At 37.5% G+C, this 21724-nt stretch overlaps 1 long non-coding RNA gene across 1 annotated transcript in view; it reads left to right on the top strand.

Annotated features, from left to right (window-relative positions):
- Positions 1–531: 531 nt before the first annotated feature.
- The window catches only part of LOC142086715 (uncharacterized), a 39828-nt gene continuing 18635 nt past the window's right edge, over positions 532–21724 (top strand). The window contains exons 1-2 of the long non-coding RNA XR_012675226.1: positions 532–2255; positions 6936–7012. This is a non-coding gene — a long non-coding RNA (uncharacterized LOC142086715). The remainder of the gene's footprint in view (positions 2256–6935; positions 7013–21724) is intronic.

Raw genomic sequence — 21724 nt, 5'->3', positions numbered from 1 at the left:
TTTTACCTCAGAAAAAGTAAGAATACCTAATTAGCCCAATTCACAAGGCTTTGCAAAAATTACTGTACTCTTTTTTAAAAAAAATGTATTTTACTATGTATAGAAGTGCTAATTGTTCTATAGTAGCACCTACAGCAATGCTATAAGCTTGAGGAGAAAAAAAATAGATATAACCAGAACTTGTGTTTTCTAAAAACTGAGATAGAGATTATTTAAAAAAAAAAATCCTATATTTTTCTTTTGGGCCACTTTCTACCCCCATGAGGTTTATGCTCTATAGGTATTTACATTACTCTATAGTTATACCACCTACTTTCCCAAGGTTTCTGGGAAACTCTGGTTGAAAGAAAAACCTGTGCTGCCACTACCTTTTCTGTATCTATTTCTGTGACTAAACAGAGGACTTCATTCTTCTGGAATATTAATCTACTTCATTTCATAAGCATCAAAATGAAATGAATATTTGCAAAGGTCAAGTTACAGTATATGGCAGGAAAAACATGCCAAAACCAATTAAAATTACTAGGGCTGTATAGGAAAGTCACACACACCGCATATTGCTCACAGGTGCTCTGTGTGAAGCTCAATCCAATAAATGTCAGTCCAGTCATTTACACTAGGAGAGTGCCAGTCATGTAAAAAGAAACAGAAGAACAGATGCTTTATGAGAAACAAACCCAATACAAATAAACTCAAAACTGATTATAAAAAATTCACACTAAACAAGTATTAAAATTCATGTGAACTGCATTTGGGATTCGGTGAATGTTTTGTCTACATTTGGGATTCAGTGAATGATTTGTAAAGCAAGAGGCAAATAATTTTCAGTGCTTTGTAAGTCTTTTGAAATCTTGCCTCTGCATCTCTGTGAGGTTTTCTTTTTTATTATTTTAATTCCTCTGTCTTTCTTTCCATGTTCTTTGAACGTCGGTTCTCAAAAGACCAAACTGTCCACAAAAGTATGGTGAAATTTAAGAATTTCATCTATGGGATTTTTTTCGGTTTTTTTTGTTTAAGTGCTGAGGACTTTAGCATGTGTTTTGAAAAGCTTACACACCCCTGACTTTTTGGGAAGTAGGACTGGCTTTAAAATTTGCTAAAAAAAGCAAGTTATGTGGATTTAGTGTTTATTGTAAACATTTCACGGTTAAAGCTATTGTCACTGGCAAGAGAGAGCCAAGTTCATCAGCTACCCACACTTTCCTTCCCTGTTGGCAAGTGTTGTCCGTATGTGTCGCAGTCACAGCTGGAGAATCTAGCACAGGTTGAGAACTACTTGAGTCTAAAAGTATTACATACTACTTGAGTGTAAGAGTTTGTAACTGTTAGATAAATGTTTATAGAGTCACATCTTTTTTTTTTTTTTTTTCTTTTTTTTTTTTTTTAAATTGATGTTCTGCTTCCTATAAGCCAAAGATCTCGTAAGAGGCTATGGATTCTGCTCTGGTCATGTTTTTAGTAGGACAGCCACCTCCAGATATAGGCATCCTAACCGGATCCAGTCTACAGTGCTGCTGGCCGCTTCTGGCCTGCTGAGATTTCTGAAAAACTGGAATCAAATGCAGCTGAGCTGAACAAATTTTTAAAGGAAAGTCGGATGTGGATTTCATTCTTTTTTCTTTTATCCAAAATAAATGTAGGAGCTCTAAAGGTTCTGGAATATATAGACCTCAAGCTTGAAATTTTATACTCATAAAGACTAGTGCAGAGCAAGCAGCAGTAAAACTCACTAGATAAGTTGTCTCAACTCTGACCAGAGAGACCACCGTTTTGGGTAAAAAGCACACTTGTGTTCCTTACTCATTTAATCCCCTGCTTTTCTGCTGAAAGGGTCGACAAGGGACTCATTCCCCCTAGCAACTGGACTGAAGCCACACATTCATTTCATATATGCCACCAAACAGATCTGTGATACTAATGATTTTCAGACTCTATGAATTGGAGTTGGATCTAACCTTGTGACCAGGAGGTTAAAGGCTCCAAATCCAATTACCGAACCCCAGAGATACCAAGTCACTTTTGTTTAAACATGACGTCAGCACTGATGAAAACTGTAGCAAGCTGTTGTATTCAGCCAGGTAGACCAGCAACATGAAGGCGAGTTGCTAGGATATGCCCCTTCCAGACAGCATATTTCATCTCTTCTCCTTTTCCAGACACAGTATTCATCTTTCTTCAGAAAGGAAGTGTCGAGCAGTTGAGAAGGATCCTGTGAACATAAAATATATAATCCCATCCTCGGCACCGTGCATATGGTAAGTATTTGAAAATACTGGGTGATTCCCAAGTGAAAAATTGACTACTGCACATCGTTTATTCATGGCCTATCTACAACTGACATTTGATATTCAAGATTGATGCTTAGCAGCTGGTTGATGCCACCTCTTGCCAATAGTCTTCTTGCTTGTGCTGCTGTTCTGTCGCGGCTGAGAGTGACACACACATGCACACAGATGAACAGTGGCTGACAAAATGTAAATGCACAGGGCAAGAACAGTTCTGCTCCTGAGTCATCCCTGGTGCCCTTCTTCCTCGTCATGTGTCTGTATGATGGCAAAGACCCAGTTTATGTGCAAGGAAGACCTCAGTTGTAGGCAAGTTTTGCGACACTGGTGGACAAGAAGGTATTTTACTGGAGCTAGACTTTGGCTGGCAATTTGGGAAGAGCAGAGGGGGTTAAATAGGGAAAAATAAGAAACAAAAAGCAAGACAGGAAAAGGTAGAAGCTTAACCGTAGCAGAACCACTGAACTGATAACTTACTTCGATCTGTCTGATGGAGATGTCAGAGAAGATCTAGGGTTCAGCTGTACTTTGTTCACAGTTAGGGCTTTTCTTGAGGATCTGCTGTTATGATTGTTTGATGTTTTTGGAGGGAAATTAAAGTCCCCTGAAATCAACTAACAAACGTGACCTTATGACTGTTATGACTGAGAAGCAATACTGTGCAAAATCGTACTGGAGAGCCCAGAACTGGACGCAGTACTCCAGATGAGGCCCCACCAGTGCCAAGTAGAGAGAAAAGATCACCTCCCTTGACCTGTTGGCAGTGCTCTTCCGAATGCAGCCAGGATACTGTTGCAAATTTGCTGAGGGTGCACTCTGCCCCATCGTCCAGGTCATTAATGAAGATGTTAGACAGTATTGACCCCTTGGGGGTTTTGCTTCCAACTGGACTTTGATCAACTGATCACAAGCCTCTGGGCCTGGTCATTCAGCCAGGTTTCAGTTAACCTCACAGTACACTTTGGAATTGGAGAGGAATTGGGCAAGGGACTACTGGCTCATGTTACTTCAGAGTTGAAGGTATTCAGAATGCAAAAGCATTTTCCTTTTTTTCAGAAAGGGTTCTTTCTTTACCAAGATGACCTCTCCAGAAGATTTTAAAAACAACAAATAGTAAATTTCTGAACTCCTCTGAGAAATGTCTAACAAATGACATTGCATTGCTGTTAAGCACATTCTCTTTGCTGAGAGATAGAAAATAAATAATAATAATTATAACGACTGCTACTATTTACTACAATAAATAGTACTGTATTCAGTTTTGTTTTATAAAATAATTTTAGTCTCTGTGGACACAGGAACAATTAATGTGTGTTTACAATATTACTGACCATTATTCTGAATGAATTAAGGTAAAGGTCTGTTCCTCCTTGGGTGAAAATCATTTGGCCAGTTTCTTATCTGGAAAAGTCTCACAACAACCGCTGCTAGTATATATGTTGTATGAAAAGAAAGAAGGATGAAGGAACATTATGTAGGAAGATACGGCACAAAGAGAAGAAGGGTAGAGACCAGAAAGGAGATGTGGTAAAAAGGCAATATTTCAAAAACTTTTTAGCTAAGGAGGGTGATTTTTTCCCCCTGAATAAAAGCAGAAAGAGTAGGCTCAGGATGTCTCATGTACAATCCTTCTCAGAAACAAGCTCCTTCACTGAATGAGCTCTGCTCCACTGGAAGTATTTGTTTCCACTGCCAATGGGCAGCCTCATTTGGCAGATGAACACTACCAGCGGCTAAATACTGCTTTATTTCCTCTATCTCTTCACAACTGAGAACTACATGGACTGCAGGTAACTGGAATGTCAAAGAATGGCAGCTGCAGATTTAATGATAAATGAACTTCTTTCAAACTTACATCTTACTTATCTAAGTGCAAGTCTCAAATATTTCACTGTGTTCAAGTCTTCAGAGTCGATGTTATTCTTCATATGCATTCTTTGCTTCGTGTGCTCTGTGATTGTATAGACCAAGACAAACATAGAATCATAGAATCATACAATCATTTAGGTTGGAAAAGACCTTTAAGATCATCGAGTCCAACCATAGACCTAACACTGCCAAGTCCACCACTAAACCATGTCCCTAAGTGCCAGATCTACATGTCTTAAATACCTCATGTTCCTAGGAGTTGAGCATGGGCTCACAGAGCAGCAAAATTGCAACAGCAATTGTATGCATTGCTTGTCAGAATGGAGTGCTGCATGATAGGAAAAGCTATTGTAAGCCAATTAAAGTAAATACATCTGAAATAAACTATCACACCTTAGGAACGTCAGTGATGGCTGTTTGAAGTGAATATTACACATAGAATAACCTATTCTTCCTTAATGTATTCTGTTTTTTAAAAAAATAGAATGCTGTCTTTTGAAAAGCTCTTTTTTAGACAACCTAGAAGACAAGGCTTGATTCTCTATTAATTATTTCCCAGGCAAAACTGGGACTAGATATCCATTTGCAGAAGAGAAAGGGATAAATTTCATATATTGTGTGCATGCATATATTTCCCACTGGGATAGATTTCAAACAAAACAATGAAGGGAAAAAAATATATATTTGTTTTAAAGAGCTAAATGAGGGTGGAGGCTAGAATGGAAGGTGAACATGTCTGGACTTGGTTTCTTGTTTTGGGAGTTTAATGTTAGATACAGCCTAGAGACTCCTGGGGATTATAAAAAATTGAATTTTTGTGATGGAGGATTTTATGGCATTTCTGAAGTATGAAATGTTCTCAACCATTGCTGCAAGCTCAGGCAAGCTTAACATCACCTCCTCAGCATGATTGGCTATTTCATTATGCAATAGAGAAGCAGTGGAATTTGCTTAAGATTTAAAAAGAAAGCTTCATATGCAAGGGGCAATTTACTAGGATTTAAATGTCTCTAAAGGAAAGATTTAAATCTGTATAGGAAAATATAGGCACATTTTCTCTATTACCATTTCTAACTCTTCATGTATACACTGTAAATCTCAAGAGGAAAACGTGCAGGACTTCATTCTAGAGAAGTGTACACAGCAGGTTAGTATTTTACTTTTTGCTCATGAGGAAAAGTGAAAAGGACACTATTGCCTTCAAAAGCAATTGTGCTGAATTAATTACTTCAGTGTTCTTCCAAATACTGGTTCAAACAGTGAAAATAGAAAATTATATTTATTTGTTAGATGCCTTCTCTCTAAAGTGTAATTAAAAAAAAAATTCAATGGTGCCGATCTTCAAATTTTCATCACCAAGTGCCAGCTCTTGTGCCCATCTCCATTTTAATTTGCATGTTGTGGGGCAGTCTCAGTAGGCAAGGCAAGTTTTAATGAGCAAGCAGACTGTTCCTGAGATCCATTAGATCTTATGGGTTGCGCTGCATCTGGTCAGACCACTTAAGATGCATCTTGTTTGACTAACCAGTACTGAGTATGGCTATCTACAGGTATAGAAAGCGGAAGTATTGCAGTCAGTAATAAAGCCTCATGGTTGCTCTGATTTACACCAGGTAGACAGGCAACTAGCCTGGCAACACAACTAGCCATGGATCAGGGAAGTACAAGTTTAGCCTAAAGACACCCTTGTGCTGTTTATCCTTTGCTATTGCTTCCATTTCTGTACTGGAAGAGACTGGTCTGTGTTATCAGCTACCTATGTACTTTGCCTTCACAACGTACAAAGAAATACACATTCGAATACCAAATTTCATACTATTTCTTGGACTGCAGATTCAAAACATTCTCCTTTTGGCATGTAGACTGCATGTATGTCTTCTGATGGAAGGTATCCTCCAGACTGAAAAATACAACGCAGTCTCTCTCTCTTCCCCCTGCCCAGTGTTGGGATACTGAGACCAGAGTGCCTGAGCCCTGTTGTCAATTAGGCTGTAAGCTGCTAAGCATGAGTTAGGGGGTCACTGCTGCACTTTGTGATGAACAACTAACAAACTTTCTTTCATGCCCAGAACTTTAAACATGTAACAGGCTTACATGACAAGATCACAGCAAACTCCATATCCCCTTAGGTGTGAAACATCAGCGTTTGGTTATGATAGCAATCCCAAACAAAAGTATCTGAGAGTTTAAGACAGGAAAGACTATTCTGTTTGATTAGATGCACACAGAGAAAGGGATGACCTGAGCTGGAAACCAGGAGGACTTAAATTGTCTGCAGATGTTGTGGGATCTTTCTGCAGATGGTTGGTGATGCCAGATCCCTGGGTAGGGCAGGTGTCACCCGCAGGCATAGCTTTTAGAGACGTTGAATCCCTGTGAAATAAAAGTAGGGGAGTTGTGAGATTAAGATTTAGAATCAAGATTGAGAATGTCTTTTTTGTTAATATAAGCAAATTATTTTAGGGAAAAAAAGGGAGTTTTACTATGAAATAAAAACCTTGCACAGGATGATGGAAAAGGCTACAGAATTAGCATAGAAGGCTCAATGAGAAATGAATCTGTACCTTTTTTTTTTCTCCCTTCCTCGCCTTCTTTTGTACACCTGGCTGATGAAAAAGGTTTCTTTTACTCTGTATGAACTGTGGGTTTTAAGGATGTTAATTAAAACTCGTGTTTTGATGCTATTGCACAGGCTACTTAATCAATTAGCTGTATTTGCAAAGCACTTTTAAGGACTAATTACTGCCAAATAATAAGTGGGTTTCTTTTATTAACTTTCAGAAACGGAGGATGCCAAGAGGAGAAGAGCCTTGTGTCAGAGCTCAGCAGGCAGCTTCTGATTCAACAAGAGCAACCAGGTCGGAGTCCTCACACAGCAGCAGGTTTTGTGTAAAGCAGGGCAGTTACACACATAGTAGCCATTAGGCTTTGCATTTGGAGTTGTGCTCTTTTTTTTGTCTGTGGACTTGGGTTTTGGGTAGGTTAGATGAGCCAGCCTGTTCATATTCATGGGAGCATGTGGTTCAGATACTTAAGCCTGTGGTCAGTCGTGTGTCTTATCTGCTGTGGGGTCAGCACTCCGCACTAGCGAGGCTGTAGAGCAATGCTCACAAGCTGGTACTGTTGCCCAAGTGGGCAAACAGAAGGATTCCTAAGAGGCTCAGAGTAAGTACACCATTCCCTTTTCCTCCCACTCAAAACACCGCTGTTCACCACCTGTAGTGGTGACAGACCACAAGAAGCAGATTTGATAGGCTCCAGTTACGCTCCATTTTCCTTTCTGGGAAAGGACAATAGAGTTTCACGGTGCATTAAATGCAAACTGATGGACATTGGAGAAGGAGATATTCTTTGTTTAGGTACTAATATCAACACTGCATGATGTCTGACATGAATGATTTCTGGATAGTCAGGCTATTGAACTATCGACTGAAGTGTTAGAAGCAGAGGTATAATAAGAGTACTGGTGAAAATAATAGAGAAATTGCATAGCACTTTGTGGCTAAGAGAGGAAAGAAAACCAGGAGACATAGTCTTGGTTGAATAATATTTATTTGACTTATCCATACTGATCTCATAGAGTGTCTTTCTTGAAAGGAAATAAGTAGAAAGCTCCTAGGGATGTACCTGGTGGGTGTCTTTGCAATATAAAAGAAGCAGTTACAGAGAGAAACATTTCAGATCTCAAGGGAGAAGGATGCTGTTATTGTCAGCAGTTCCATACTGAAAGGAGCACACAATAATTCACCAAAGGAGATATGTTGTTAAATACTTCCCTGAATAGAAATTAAATCATTAAATTAAGGCCTAAAGATCCAATTCTATCATCTTTGGTAGATACAAGACCAGAAAGCTGAGTAATACTTACAGTCCTAAATAGCTGTATTGACTTCGGTGGGACTCTTTGGGAGATTCATCTCTAACTTTAGTATAAAAAAATTGCAGGACTGGACTCCAAGCAGGCTAGAGGAGCAGAATGAAGAGATTATGATTGTTGTTGGTCCCCTGTTATTCTGGTGTCATCCACAATGGCGTGTAGGAAAAGGGGAGGTTTCGGAGAAATCTTAGAAATAGAAAAAATAATTTAGAAGTATGTATTACAAATCTCCCTTTGTCTTCAGTATTATCTATGTAATAAAAAAAAAGGAATATAAAATTGAGGATGGTGCATTCACTAAAATATGTTACTTACATGCATAAGTAAGTCTCTGTTTATAGCTCAGGTTTTTAACCTTAACATGCAATTTCTTTGCTTTTGTGAGAGTTAGTAGAAAGATTAACATCTCTTAAATGCATCTACTGTGCTTGTGCCCCTTCTCTAAGCTTACTTTATGGTCTCATTTTAGCAAAGCATATCCAGATATGAAAACTGGACAATTTACTTCTGGAAACTTCTCATCTCAGTAATTCTACTGTTTCATGTGTGGAAGTGCTACTTAGTCCAAATCTAGAACCCCTTGTTCTTCTACTCATTAATAGTATTCCTGGGCATGCTGCCTTCTACATGAATATGAACTGAGTTTCTATTAATGGATATTGTGCATGCTAGGCAGTAATCACTTAGCAAAAAAATGGTAACTTGAAAAGTTGGTGTTTCTGAGATTGCAGTCTGCCTGGCTAAGCATAAATCCACTACTTGTTTCATCTAATTGTCCTCTTAAAGGACCACAGATTCCCATTTTCATGAAATCCATGCATGCCAGGTGTCAGCCTAAAACACACTTTTACACACAGGTTACAAAGCCTTAGAGACATACTCCTATTGACTACAGCAGTGTGAATTGTGCTCATCTTGGATTTAAGTGCTGCTATTTATAAAAGTCTTGGCGCACTAGATGCATCCTTCCATTAAGACAGATGTGAATCAAGAGTAGATGAATGGTTCAGAGAGGGTGTAAAGAGAGAATCAGTCCCGTAGGCTTATGAAAGGCTGGATATGAGGAAATGCACAAGAAACCCTTGCATTGAAACTCAGTCGGTTGCTCCCATCTTATATGAACTTTGACAGTCCGTAAAAACAAGGTTGATATTTGATCTCCTTTTGAATCAGATTGCTTTGTGATGGTATCACACAATAGCTTTGCTGAGTAGAATTTCAAAATCCTCATTCAGTATCTTGGATTTGACCCATGTATTAATGATGATTTTATACTGCCATTGGAAAATGAGTATTTAGTACTCTCTTTGTTTCTTTGGAGGGAAAAGAGGGGTTATACATTTTCAAGTGCTGGTCATCTTTTTTTCTCTCTCTCTTTTTTTTTTCTTATGATGATAACAACCATGATGATTTCTGACAGATATGTTCACAGTAGTTTTTCTTTTCACTTTCTAACTAGAAAAATGAAGCTATTAGAGTAGAAAATGGATCTTCCCCTGAATCCTGTTCACTAGAGTTCAAACAGTAAAAACATTTTGAAGCCCTGAATGCTTTTAATGGTAAAAAAAAAGGACATTATTACCATGACTTCAACATTATGCATGTAACAGACATTGTTGTGGAAGATGTCTCAACTGAGCATCATCCAGTGGAAAAATATTTGTCAGGTTTTGCAACTTATTTCATGCTTTTGACCCTCCTCAGGGCTGTTCTTCAATGTCTAACATTTTAATTCTCTCCCGTTTGTTTGAACAAGTGTCCCTCCTTGGAATTTATTCAGTTAGTTTTTTTAATATGGCAATAGTGAAGAGAAAAATATTTTTTAAATGTCAGGGGATAATGTGATAGGAACAGTACCTGAAAGTGCTCTTTAACATATTGACTTTAAAAGCAATGTCAACTTGACAAACAAGTAAATATAGAGTGGATGAGGTAAAAAAATTAAATACTTTGAATATTCAGTATAGCCCTCTCTGCAGTCCATATGGTTAGCATTCACCTGTCACTGTTTGAATTCAAATGCAATAAAAACATAAGGAAGCCCAAGGCAAAAGTCTCATCCTGAGATCAGATGAATAAAGAGAGGATAGTTGATAACAATCAGCTTATAGCTAATCATAAGGCATTTTATTCAGGAAAGACAGGGAAAAAATCCAGACTCTTGGTTCTTCGAATGATGTATGTTTCCAAAAGACACAGAACTTAGTACTTCACTTTCATAGTATAGCAATCAAACTTTGATTTGTGTTCAGAGAAAATTATAATTCATTGTTAGCAGCCAGTGCTTACTATTAGATACCACAGAATAATCAGGGCTATCTCCTATCGCAAAGATCTGTAGGAAAACCCATTGTTCTTTGACTGAAAAAAAAAAATTATTTTCCTGCTCTAATGCAGTACTTTTGAGGATAGTACATAGCTGATTGTTTCTGTCTCCAAATATAAAGATTTTTATTATTATTTAGAATTGCAATTCCCTATTTTCTTTGGTTTCTTTCTTCACAAAGTAGCTTGATAAGAAACATGAAACTTTGGATTCTGATTCTTCATAGAAAGCCAAAGACCTACCTTGGGAAGAGATGAATTAATTGTTTACATCATCGAATCACTGGGAAAGAATATGGTTTCTGATAAGCTTATCTTTAATAAAAACAGATTCTCAGTTACTACAGGTAGGAAAACTGGCACTGTCTTGCCATTCAAAGCCCAGATGATTTCACTTTATCTGCTTCTAGTTGTTTCTACTAAGGTTGTATTAAAAATGTAAACTTACAAACTGTTATTATTTTTTTTCCAACCTAACTAGCAGCATTAATAGCAAAGCCTCATTTGCAAAATAACATGGTTACTGGCAATCTGCATCTTGGAAAGCTTGTACTCTGAACAGCCCTAATTAACAGCAAAATGGAGCCGGAAATTAATTGGCATCAAACTAGGTGGAGAATAGAACTCAGAGAATAGAACTGTCTTGCAGTCTGGTTTCTGACTCACAAATCTGTATGCACAGCAAATATTTCTTTCTTACCTAGATTAGAATAAGATTTACACCTGCAGTGTGGATTTTTCCTATCTTTATTTTTTAGAAGTTTTTACTAACTTTTTGATATTTAGTAACCTTTAAGCATATCCAATAATGTTTTATGTTTGATTAAACAGTATATTATAGTCATAACAGGAAAATTGGCTGCGAACTATTTGCTTTTTTTTATTTCTTTAAGTTCTGTTTGGTGTTTATTTCTTTCCGGAATGTATGTTAACATTAAGTTCAAGGCAAGGAAAGAAGCTGGAAATATTGCGGTACAATACTATTTTGGATGGAAGTCATACCTATGAGATGAAGTTCAGACCAAAAAACTGATGATTTTAGCTGTTGATTATTTATCTAAAGGCAGTGAAGATTAATCTTTATTGTTTTCTGAGGCCAAAGATTTATCATGGAAGTGATGTTAATTGTCTCAGGCTATTTTCTTGGGACTTCTAGGATCTTCTTTTCTAACAAACTAACACTTTAGAGGCCTAGAAATTTGTGGTTTGGCATCTATCTATTTGAAATATAATTTCCACAGACTTGGTTTGTAGCATTTAGATTGTGATGTGGTCTAACAGGCACTAGATGAATGCTTGCAGAGCAGGGGTCTGAGGTTTAGGTGTTACTTTGAGCCAGTGATCATCAAATCTGAATTGTTTTATGTTTGCTGGCTTTCGACATTTTTCAGATCCATCCATTCTCTAGCCATTTTGGTTGCTTACTGTCACTTCTAATGTAATGCATTAACCCTGTTCTCTCCACTGCAAAAAGTTATAGCTAGGAGACTGGCATAATTTCATTCAGAAGCAGTTTTAATGAAACTCCTAAAGTGCAACATTTCTTTTCTGCTTCATATAAAAACCTGATACTTTTGGGATTCTTTATGTAAGCACAATTTAAAATTTAGTAGGAAATGGAACTATTGGGAAATTAGTTATAAAGATGGCAGTCTAATACAATCTTCTTTTAAAATTTATGTTATTTCCAGTGATTAAGCGGAGTTTTAGCATTGCCTGGAGTGCTTCATTCATAGGGAATGATTGAGGAAGTAATTACAGTGAGCTACCTCTTTGACAGTGTCTGCAAACACTAGGATTGTGCTACCAGATTAAAATTACATTTACGTCCCAGAAATTATTACCATTTTAGAAGAAAAAAAGCTATAGAGGAGCTGTAGGGAGGAAATACTACAAGCCAATCCACATGTTTAGTATAATTTTATCCATGTTCCAAAAAAAAAAAAAAAGACCATTTATGTATAGTTATAAGAAATATCTCAATATATCAGTATCTCAATATATTTCAACAGAGCTATTAGCTATAGCACAATCCTGCCTGTTGTAAGAAAGGAGCTACTAGTCTGAAGATTATTTTTAAGATGTTTCTTTATTTTTTTAGTCCACCTCATCATCATTAGAAAACACAAATCACTTGAAGAAGAGTCTGCTTTTGGGCAGCAGAAGGGAGAAAGGGAGTCAAGATTATTGGAAACTAAAAGAAGCAATCCACAAAAATTCTATAACTTTATCTTCCTCTGCTCACCTGAGCACTGTGAGATATTCACTTTTCTTTTTTATCAGGGGCAGAGCTAGTACTGATGCCAGTAAGACTCAGCAGTAATCACCCTTCACTTGAACACAGGGATTATTCAGGGCCTGAGAGCAGAGGGGCTTAGCAGGGGAATTGGTGTTCCCCTGCCAGGTTGGTTTGGTGCAACCACACACTTACTGAAGAAACAAATATTACTTCATTCATTTAAACATAAGCAAGCAGTTTTGGATGTAATTCTTGCTTTTACATCAGAAATGTCCGACCTTATCTGTATGTGGGCAAAACGGATATTTAAAAGAAAGAAGAAAAACCTTGTGGGATGTTGAATCACCCAGATTTGCTGTGACTGATGAAATCATCACTCCCCTGAATATAAGAACTCTACTCTCTTACTGCGTAAATGTTGGATGCAGCTAGGCACCATAATGCAACAATGCCATTAAATAAGGCACTTCTAAAAAGGTCATTTTTTTCCAAATCACTATGCTTTCACTGCGGAGAAAATTTAATTATAATAAATACAGTGGCCATAAATTTGTTTTTATAACCCCTTGTCTTCAATCTAGAATAAATTAGTCATCATCATAACAGGCTATGATATTAAGATTTATAGTCTAACTTTATCCCCAGTGTTATTTCTGTGTTGCACCAGGAGTGACTTTAATCTAAGTGTCTATCCTGTGAGTTATAGAAGGTGGGGAGCCGCCTTCTTCCTTTCCATTATTAATCGCACTGTATTGCCTCCAACTAGAGAAAATGTCTTTTTACTGTGGTTGCTCTTATTCTTTCAGCATTCTTTCCACTGTGCTTGTGAACTTTTCCACTGTGCCATGATATTTTGCCTTTAAGGTAAAGGCCCTATGATAAAAAATTCACATCCTTGAGCTTTCTCTACAAACTAGTTCAGAAGTAGAAGTTTGAGGTGCACTGCTGGACCATACATAGTTGAATTCTTCCTACCTGTCACCTGGAAGAGCGTCAGTAGCCTCAGTACTTCAGCGCTTGTTTGATAGAAGTCTTTGTCCCCTTTTGTTGTATCAAAAAAGCTTCTTACTGATCTTCAAGAGCAGAAGGCAGAAGAAAGATTACCTTCTAACCTGCCTGAAAGCAAACTGCTTTGGACCAGTCAGAATTACAGGTGTTTAGTTCTCTATGTTTAGCCCTTTTTGTGACTCAGCACCTTGCAGAAGTAAGTCTTTCTACACACATGCCCAGGAAAGTAATAAGTGGTTCAGATGGCAGCAAGTAAAACTCAACTTTTTTTCAAAATGGATCGTCCTGGCTGTAGAATCTGCTATCCTTAGTGAGGAAGAAGATTTACTTTATATTTCCACTACTTCCTTTTAAGTGCATCTGGTTAGAAAGTAGTATTTCCTAAGAACATTTTCAAGAAGGCTTGTTTTATTTCATTGGTTTATATTTTAAAAAATCTAGTTTCTTAAACAAAGTATTTTTCTTTTAATTGGGAAATTTCTTACAAAACAGAGTTATCATGAAGGTTTTCTTGTCCTTAAAGAGGTTTGAATGGAAACATTATATTATCTCTGCTTCTAAAATACCTGCTTTAATCTGGGTCAGTATAGATCTGAAGAGCAAAACAGATGATAGGACAAAATTGCATTTGTACTATTATTATCAATTTTAATGCTAGCTGTCAATTTTGAATGTAAAAGAACTTACGGCAATCTATCTCTAACAGCCTTAAGAACGAGAAATTTGGTAGTTAAGAATGCTGGGTGAAACTCTGCTCTGTAACAATAGTATGACTGCTTTGAAGTCATTATAGTGAACTGCAGGAAAATTATTCCCTTTTAGATTTCATAATCTGGGTATTACAGTAAGTGTGGATATTATAGAACCATCTTAAATACTTCTTTTTTGCCAATATCCAGATTTTATGCATAAATCTGTCTTCTCAGCAAAGAATCAGTAGTGCTAAACATACTTTTAATAATTAACACATGATTACACCAAAGCAAAAACTGTATAGATTTATAGGATTGTTTATTCTAACTTTATGGAAACATTAAGATGATTTATTTTTTCCTTCCTTTGAAAACATATGAAGGAGTAGGAAGAGTATTTTTGTTTCATAACCTATTTAGCCCAGCCTACACTACATGCCCAAATCAGCTCTAGATGAGCATTTTGCTTAACATTTTTACTCTTCTTTCATGATTTTCCTGGGACCTTTGTCACTATGTTGATTAATGCTTCAAACCAAATGTTGAGAGAGAGACTTTTGCTACCTGGAGTGTGAGACATACTGGCACAAGTTGCAGAAATTAAACAATCTGAACTTTAAAGTTATTAGCTTTTTTTGTGGAAGTGAAATAGCAAGATGTGGTGGTGAGAAAAAGACTCATTTGATCAAATTATCCTTCAACCAATGCTGGGCAAAAAGCAGACCCACAGATGAGAGCTACCGCTAATATGAATGTTAAGCCTATCACTGTAAGTCACACGGAAGAAAATCCAATGGGAAGAAGACCCTAATGTACAGGACTGGAGTTAAGGTCTTTTAATTAAATTTAAAGATTTTCTTCCTCATGGGAAGGATATAATTAGCTATTTTCTGACAACTCTTTGACCTGCAGATGCTTGCATCAGCAGACAGAGGAGTGCATTGAGAAGTACTAGTAGACTATAATTATGAGATTTTGGGACCCATTTCTAACTGGTGGGATAATAAGACAGTAAACAAGTACCAACATCTTATGTAATAATAAAGATGTGTTTTAAATTGGTGGTCAGAATCTAGGGCTGGCTTGAGGAAAGCAGCTGCCACATGTTCAGTCCAGCGTTATTGTCCTTGGAACTGGTACCAACTGTACTCCAAATTAGAAAGCAGCCAAAATGAATATTATGAAGTAATGTAGTGAAGATATGTCTGCATTAACCTTAAGGAGACCCTAATTAAAGTAATACGGCCAATGCGTGACTCTTTATGCCCCTTCTAACTTCAGTGAAGTTAAATCAGAAGCGATTTTGGTCCCTGAGCTTTCAGCACCCAAGACATATTCTAATTCTGTCTAGTTCAGCAAGTTAAGCCTGTTATGTTGTTTCAAATTGGCATTCAATACACTACATGCTAATCTCTTCAGTTTCTTTGTGCTGCAGAGGCAACAGCTCGTGATGTAGGCTCGTGATGTGCCAAGAGCTAGATCCCGAATTGGTGCATAAAGCCAGCAGGGAATAGAATGTAGCTAAATAGGTGGAGACACTAAGTACATGCCCCTCAGCACAACAGGACAGTGTGTTCTCCTTTTTATGAATCAGAGATTTGCTACCAAACCCATTAATTTGTACATAGCTTCATTTGCATCCTGTCTCAGTAGGTATCAGCAGCCATTTGGCCCCCAACATAGCTACAGGGCTCATATATTCATTCAGTGTAGAGGGGAAAAATCCCAAAGCTATTCTGAATTATTCTTGCAGGAACTGCTGTACAGTAGTGGAAAGCATTATTAAGAATTTGCTTTATAGAAATGAAAACTGTGTTTCGTCATCTCTGAACCACTCACTTTAGAGACACAAGAAAGTACAGTACACTCAGAGAATGCCAAAAGGAGATGTATTCCAAAGCAGGATATCTTCCAAGAAATCAGATGATTAATGTACCAGAGGTTGCTGTTGATTCCTGTGTATGTTGGAAATGCTTTGAAATGAACTAGATTTAAGCAGGTACACTAACAGTTTTATTCTAAGTGCTTGAAAAAGGAGGTGGTTTGTTTACTGAATAAATTTGCAGCTACTGTCATTTTAATCCTGAAAAATTGGTTTGGAAAAGGCATCTGGCCCTTCCAATGTGCAGATACAACATGTGAAGAAGCAACTACAGACACCTTCCTCTTTCAGCAGGGATAATCCAAAAGTGAAGTCTCTTTTTGGAAGGCGTCTGAAGACAGAAGCTTTACAAGACAAATTTGTTACCTTGTTTTGTTCTCAAATGCCTGGGTAAGGGTATTAGAAGTCTCCTCATCTGGATTCAAGAGGTTTCAAGCTTTCATAATTAAAGTTCCTCTATATCAAAAAAGAAAAAAAAAGTAGCTACCATTCAATCTCAAGTATAAAACTGAAGCAAAACTACAGCTCTGAAGCTGTAATGATAGACAGCTGCTTAGCTGTTAGAGACACGCTACTCTAAGACAGAGCTGAGAAGTCTACTACATTGGTCGGTTTTTGCACAACTGCTGTCTGCTATATCTGCTTCTTGGTGGGATCAGTAACTAGCTGCCAGTGGAAAAAAATCAGAGTTTTTCAAGGCTTTTACCTTCCCCTCTCCATTGCCTGTCCACAACTTTGGATTTGTATAGAGAAACTATCCTATGGCTGTACTGTTCTCTAGTAGTGAGAATGTTATAGGCAACCAAAATAGTAGTATTCAAATCAAGTAGTGAGAAAACATCTGTCAATTTTTATGAGCAAACAAATTACTCAGGATATGCTATTTGCCCAAATTCAGAGATTAGTGTAAAACACACATGTATGCTGTTAAGAGATTGTTTTCAATCTCTGCCTAAGGGCCCAGATTAGCACATATTATCTCTGTATGGACATAACCTCCATTTAATTTGAGCAACAGCTCAGAAACAGATAACTTTTCAGTTAGTTGACTTAGTTTTCATGCATTTGTACTACAGCAATTTTACAGTGTCTGTAAACTTAGGCTAAAGGAATAGGGAGACTAGTAGGAGCAATTAACTTAATACTATTATCTTCTCTATGGCCAGACAGAGAACAAAACCAAAAATTCACGAGTCTTTTCTGGGAGTTGAGAATAATACATTTTCCTAGCAAAAGTGCTAAAGGATGTAGTACAAATAAGATCCTAATCTAAATTTGTCAGTTACATTAGAATTGTAAACATTTAAAATATTACCTATACATAATGTTCAAATGGTTTGTGACTCTTTCAGGTTAGCTTTTAAGAAATATTCGAATGTGTAGTTTTCACTTGCACAAATGCAATCACAAGCAAATTCTGAACTGAAGGTCATGAACATTTGGCAAAAAGGCATTTTAAAGGAAGATTATTTTTTTCAAATATTCAGAGCATGCATTTTGCCCTAGTTTCCGTGAGTCATTTCCTTAACCAATAAAGGACAAATTCTGAAATGTTGCATTCAAACGTAGAACTTGAAATCACTACAGTTTGTTAATTACATGTTCTCTGTTAGATAACCTTGCAACCCTGGAAATCTCTTATGCCCCATGTTTTCAACAATATGTAGTGAAAACTGGCACACCTTCATGACCCGCCATTTGAATGAATACTGATCTCTTGGGACCCTACAACCCGGGTAGCAGCCAAGGAGTTTCTAAGTCTGCTGAGTCTAGATGGTTATTGATCACTGTATGACCTCCTGATTTCTCAGGCATACATTCATGCCTGCATCATGTGCACATCTAATATCTTTTTTAGCCTGCAAGCACTGCAGGCTTGCTTCCCAGAACTAGTATTACAGCTCTCTGAATTTGCTCCTTGCTTAAATGTATTTGTCAAACTTGTTTAATAAGAACTGCCAACGTTCTGTCTTCTAATTTATCTCCTTAAGAGATCATGTGGCAGAAGGACATCGAACAGAAACAAAGGAATCTTTTAGTGATTTGTTTTTGACATGTAAAATCAGTTCCAGGACTGTGGAAAACAAAAAGCTACTGATCTCAGATCATTGCCATCCGAATTCTGAGTTTGAAGCAAATTGCTAGGAGACAACCTTGCCAAACTGCTTTGCTGATCTTGCTTTTAAATTTGGTATAACCTCTGTGGCTTGAAGATGTGCTCTTTTTGCACGGTAACAGCTGTCCTTCAGGCAGTTGCTTTTCTCCACCATGGAAACACCAAACTTTAGCTCTAACAGTGAGTAACATAAGCATGATGTGAGCAGTAAGGGTCAAATTTTCTAGCCTCATTCTTGACTAGGATGCTTGACTAGCAATATAACCAAGCACAAGAATGGGAATTCCTCAACCTTGCTCTGTGAATATTCCCTGAGAGGGGAGATTTTTTATCCAGCAGACCATGCACATCCACAGAGGAGCCCTGTGAATGGTGTGCTGAAAGGATAAAAGAACCACAAGATCTCCTTTAGGCTCCAGCAATGGTCACAGAAACAAGAGAAGGTAATAATATCTGTTCCAGGTACCAGCCCTCCCCAACATGATTGTGTGAAAGGGTGGACTCCTTAATACAGAGATTTAATTTTCTGACCTTGTTGCTGCATCAGGGAGCCAGCCAGCTTAGCATTTGTTTTGTGATCAGAGAAGGTACTGGAACAGGTTCCACTTTACAATCAGTATCTTTTTTTGACTGTCAGGTCTTTGGTAAGAATATTTGCAAAGCAACAATAAAAATTAAAGTGCACTCTAATACTCTGTACTCACCATTAACTTCTGAAATATTGTTGTGCATTAATTTTAACAGTTACTTTACAAAACCATTTACCAAAATCTTGGATGCCAGAAAGTGATAAAATGCTGTTGATGTTATACCAGAGCTTCCCACAAATTGGTTCTTGGTGTGGAACAGCCTACTTCGCTCCCTTACTGATACAGAATCCACGCACAGTGCTTTTCTTCTAACAGGAACAAACGCTGGAAAACACACTAATGTTATTCTGTTTAAAATTCAAGTTAAATTTAACCAGTCGCCTGTGCTCTCGGACAGCTTCAGGCTGAGAAAAACAAAGTTACAGACTGATGCTGAGTTTGAGGAGAAACTTCAAAAGAAAAGAAGTGTTTATTTTTTAAGTGAGTATTTGCAGTAGCTTTCTAATTTTCCCACTCAAATAACGCCTAGCAGCTGCTGGTGTAATTGTAATAAACATATACATCAGCCATTTTGTTGATATACTTTAAAATACTTTACAATTAGTAACATGCTGTTATTCAGAAAACAGAGCCACAAAGAAGCTAAGTGATTTATCGAAAACTTCATTTTGTATCTTAAATAACATTGGGCTCTTCATTGCTATGCTCTTATTGAGCACAACCACTTCTGGTCAAACTGCAAATTTTGGCTTAAGCAAAATTCCGTGCTGTATAGGGTCTGTCAGCATATACACACTGCAGCACCTGTGACTTTGATGTATAGGTCAAGAAAGGCCCTCTGTCTTATGTAACTCTTTATCAGGACAGTAAAACTAGGGGGACGCACGAAAAGCCAAGTGGACTTTATGTTTTAAAACCGACGCCTGCTCTAGAAAAGGTCTGTGTATCAGCCTCATTTTAGGGCAATGTCTCCTCTTTTTTCACAGCAAGTGGTGCATTGTGTGTACTAAACAGTGTGGGCAGTTTGTGAGTAGGTGGGTTTTTTCACCCCATGCTCTACTTATCAGTCAGGACATTTGCCAGATAATTTGCCTTGATTGCAGAAGGCCTAAGAAAACAGAATAAATCTGAGCAATTCTTCAGTTGCCCTGAAGAGGATACTATTCCTGGTAATTCTTAAAAGCCTTGTAAGTTAGTAGCTGTGTGCTCAGGCCAGAAAACTTCCAAATAGCTAAAGTAGCTACTCATAGTACTAGAGAATCAGAATGAAGACAGAATACTGAGATATATCTGACTTCATTAATTGGGGAAAAAAAGAAAAAAGAAACAAATTGATGCAATATTTAAACCAGAAAATCACTATAATGACAAACGACAACCCTGTGGCCTGGAAAATCTGTTAATAAAGTGTCTACTGTGGTTATTATTAAAACTAAACTTATGATCCATGATTACCTAACCATTATACATAAGTGGGGGCTAAACTGGATATCTGTGTCAGATGATATTTCAGTGCTGTCCAGACTGAGAAAATTACTCATCAAATTTGATTTCTGATGCCTCCCTTCTTCTAAGATTAGCCCCCTAAGGAGTTTGCAGGCATTTAGAAAGATTCCTTCCTCCTTCTTTTTGTGTCCTCTTTCTTTTCAGTAATTACACTGTAAGCTTTCTTTAAGTTTAATTTATAAACCTTTAAAAATGGCTTATAAAATAGCTGTGCTGTGGTGAGGTGGCTGACCACAGAACAATTCTGCGTTGCCAGAGGAGCATCCCTCCTACTTGTGTGTAATTATTCTTGTCCAGGTGGAATTTCCTGGACCTATAGGAGCAATAGTGTAGGTCCCTCCATCAGTCAGGTTGTTTGAATATATGGATATTTCTGCCAGAGTTACATCAGTTAAAGTGAAGTTAAGAAAAGGGCACATTCAACTGAGATAGTAGTTGGCACATTAGAGTTTCTTTTTGATTGATGTATGGTAAATTTTTCATTGTCAAGAAAATGGTTTACACCATTTGACTAATAGGATGGATGGTCTGTTTAGCAGAGAAAATAGACACATATGGCAATGGAAAAAAGCTCTTGTTTTGTTGGATTACTGCCCACATACCAACAAAATGCTGCATATGTCTTTAGTTCCAGCCTCAACTGGCTTCCACTGTAGCCAACAAGAGTTGAAAATGATGAAAGTGGTTATGGCAAGAATGGAGTATTACTTACTGAGACCAACAAACTACATGAGTACTGTGCATTTTACCTTTATTTCTGCTCTTAGAATGTGGTGAGGTAAGGTCAATATATGTTCTCTTAATTCATGCATGGCTCCACACCAGTTGATTTCTTTTTAGAGGCTACTGCTTTTTCTGCTGCTAGCAAATATCCCATTAGCAAAAAAGTCCAGAGCTGACCTTCAGATAATGAGGTTGCAAACCTAAAACCAAATCCCTCTTCCACTAATGTAAGAAAAAGTGTCATATTAAGTACTAATTTCATAATATGAAAGCACTTGCAAGTAACTGGGTGGGTAGATTTTCTAGATAGCTCAGTGGTTTACTGGCCTGCTTTATATAACAAAAATATTGGAGAATGATTCCCCCCCGAATCAGGAAAAAATCAGAAATTAGTAACTTGTATTACCTGGCTCAGTGGCAGTGCCAGCTCTTTGCTGATCTCAGCCTTCTTTTAGTAAGGCAAACAGGAGACTGGAGAGGGTTCTCACCAATACAGTTATGTTCTGCTGCAGACTTTTATCTGCTGAGACCTGAGATGGACTGACAATGACTCCCTCTACAGGTCGCCTAACAACAGGGTAAGAATTTTCAGCCGGAGCTAACCTGGGTAGC

Source organism: Calonectris borealis, chromosome 11, assembly GCF_964195595.1.
Source record: "Calonectris borealis chromosome 11, bCalBor7.hap1.2, whole genome shotgun sequence".
In the NCBI taxonomy this organism is placed as follows: Eukaryota; Metazoa; Chordata; class Aves; order Procellariiformes; family Procellariidae; genus Calonectris; species Calonectris borealis.
The sequence above is the reverse complement of the archived record's forward strand: the minus strand, read 5'-3'. Positions and strand labels throughout refer to the sequence as shown.